Consider the following 3,101-nt stretch of genomic DNA (forward strand, 5'->3'; position numbering starts at 1 on the left):
GGCTCGGATCTGGTGTTGGTGGCTGTGGCGTAGGCTGGCAGCTACAGCTCTGATTCGACCCCTAGCCTGAGAACTTATATATGCCATGGGTGGGGCCCTCAAAAGACCAAAAAAAAAAAAAAAAAAAAAAAAGAAATAGAAAAAAAGAAAAAAGAAAAAAAAAGAAAGAAAATACGTGTTGAGGCCATATGATAAAGGGGTGTGTCTTTGTGTCTTCGGCATTCAAAATGTTCTGTGTTCCCAAGACACCCCCTGCCCCCGCCCCAGCCACAGCTCTCAGATGCTGGGTTCATTAGCACTGGGGTAAAGTGGCTTCCTTTCCCCTGCATTCACACCTGGTCCTGGACTGAGACATGTTTGGTAGGGAGCGTGATTCCTTTGTGTCCATTTAAGATACTTCCATCAAGAAATTTTCTTCTCCACCTCTTCCCCATCACCATAAAAATAGACTTTTTTCCATCTTCAAGGATTCTCCAAGATAACAGTTTTCTTCCTGGTGATTTGAATTCATCTTGCCTTTTAAAGTACTCTTCAATTACTTTCTGTTGGTTTGGCTTTCTCTCTCCTCCTTCTAGGAAGCATATTCCCAGTATTATCTGATTATGTAACCCTTCTCATAAAGAAAGAGGAAGGAAAAACATATTAAAAGTTTCTGCAATTTCACGCTCATGTTTTATGAGTGTAGTCTCCTTTGTGGGGAGTAGAAAAACGTTTGCTATATGTTCATTGTCTCAGTCTTTAAAGTGAAAACAATTGAGTATTTACTGAACCTCATTTTGGTGGGGATAGAGTAGACACAGGTGGTTGTAGAAATCCCAGTAGGGGATCGTAGATAAAGAGAGAAACGTGGGAGATGTTGGGAGACCACTGTGAGTTCAAGACAACCATCAGAAAAGGGCAGGCTTGCTTAACTAGCGGAGGTGTGAGAATTGCCTCAGGTCACTGGGTAGGGATGAGATGAGGTCTGCTGTTCAGATTCAGACCAAGGGCAGGAGTTTGAAGACCGCCCTTCTGCTGATTTGAATACACATCTTACTGGATACTAAGGAGGAGCTACTACTCCCAGAAAGGAAGAGGCGGGCCTTTCTGACCCCCTCACCCCTTGGATGATGCAACTGTGGCCCACCGGATCCTCAGGGTAGAGCTTCCTTGCCTGCCTGCTTGCATCTCTTACAAGTGTCCTATCCTGATAAATCTGTTTCTTACTGAATTCATTCTGCACAGAGGCATCAAGAACCTGAACCTTAATGAGTGCAGACACAGGGTGAGTAACTCAAATTTAAAACTGTAAGCTCAAGTTCCAATCTGGGTTTTGCCTGGGTTTGAGTCCCGGCATGTGTGTTCAAGTCCCAATCTGTGTGCTGGCTAGGTTCAGGCCGTTAGTGCTGTCAGTTTCAGTTTTGCACATCTATGTATATTTTCAGTTTTTTAATTCAAATCATTCAACATGGTACCTACAATAGATTGGAATTACATTACTGTAGAGCTCAAAGTGATCTCAAAGTCTTCTGGTATTAATTGTTCAGCTCTTTCTTTGTATACAAAGCTGATTTTCTGAGAAGTTAACTGAGTAACAAAAGGTCACATAATTTAACCCTGTTTGAATATTGCCTTAGCATAAGAATTCTTAGAAGATCTCCTTTTAGGGATTAGAAATAATATTTCTTTTCTGCTTAACCACTACACTCACAACAATCTTTGAAATACTATCCCCAAACAACACGTAGTAGGTTTTCAATAAGTACTTGCTCAGTGCAAGGATAAACAAATCTTTAAATGAAAGAACACTCAGGAAATGCTGTTTAGTAAAAGCATAGATGGAAAAACAGGACTCTGAGTTAAGAAGCAGTGACAAAGGAAAGGTAAGAAAGTATAGTTTTCTTTTAATTGTGTTCAGATCATAAAATTAGCAGTCCAGCCCTAATCAAATGATGTAAATATCTATGGCTGTATACATGGTATGTTCTAGACAAATTATAAAGACTGGGTGTTAGAGGTGAACTCTTCAAACTTCTCCATTCCAAAGTTATTAAGTCCAGGTATCCTAAAAGCCACATTAGCCCTTTGTAGATTTTATTCTTTCAACCATTCACTCCATTCATTCAGTTAAACACCTTTTGCTGGCTTTGTGCAATAGCAGCATCGTTGCCACTGAAGTTTATCTGAGGCATAATTTTTGCTAATTGAAAACAACATGCCAGACACTATACTAAATCCTAGGGATAGAAGAGTGTATGATTTAGATATGATTCAGTTCCTTTCGGAGTTTACATTATGTGCAGTGTCTATAGATGTTAAACATTATTCCCTCAAGCAAGTACTTAGTGAGAATGTGAGTAGTGCTGAGAAAGACAAACTCAGGAAGTGCTCTGAGAATCTGTTTGAAGGGGTCCTGACCTAGCGGTAGTGTCAGAGAAGCTTCCCTTGGAGAAGAGCTCAGGTAGAGGAAGGTTTTATTAAGCCTTTTTATTAAGCCTTTTTATTAAGGCTTTGTGTGGAGACAGAGCAGGTTCAGGAACCAAGGACCAAGGAAGTCTGGCATGAAAGATGCAAAGGCAAGCACAGGGTAGCAAGAGACCAGAGTTTATAGGAAACAAATTGCTATTCATTTACAAAGGGTCTCAGTTATAGGTAGATAGAATAACTTCATTTTATGAATGTTAGACTGCCCTTCTGTGGTTTATGGGAGAGTACTTATCATTGTAATTAGAAAACTGGCTTCCTTTTTTATTTTAATATAAAAGCCTCACAATTCTAGGTCTTAATTTTCCATTATATTTCACTGTATTGTGTTTCCATACTTTCACCCCAAATATTGTAGTATGAAATGGGATAATAATTCCTTAACCGAAGAGATTGTATTGGTACAAGTAGAAGAGAATTGCTATTTACTTTCAAGTTATGAGATCTTTGATTCCTAGAACTCGAGTGCGAAATCAGCTGTCCACTGAATTTATAAATTTGTAGAGTATTAACAGTCTTTTGGCTCAAGTGCTCAGAATTTAAAGATTGATTTAAAAAAACTGCATACTTAATCGATCTCAAAGTGATCATTCTCTTAAACTAGGAATATTCAATCCTGTCCATGGCTGTTAAATGAC

At 39.1% G+C, this 3,101-nt stretch overlaps 1 non-coding gene across 1 annotated transcript; it reads left to right on the forward strand.

Moving 5' to 3' along the window:
* Positions 1–2,122: 2,122 nt before the first annotated feature.
* LOC125117825 (U4 spliceosomal RNA) lies at positions 2,123–2,266 on the forward strand. Its single transcript, XR_007132733.1, has one exon. It is a non-coding gene; the product is annotated as a U4 spliceosomal RNA (small nuclear RNA).
* The last annotated feature ends 835 nt before the right edge of the window (positions 2,267–3,101 follow it).

This window comes from Phacochoerus africanus, chromosome 16, assembly GCF_016906955.1.
Source record: "Phacochoerus africanus isolate WHEZ1 chromosome 16, ROS_Pafr_v1, whole genome shotgun sequence".
NCBI lineage: Eukaryota > Metazoa > Chordata > Mammalia > Artiodactyla > Suidae > Phacochoerus > Phacochoerus africanus.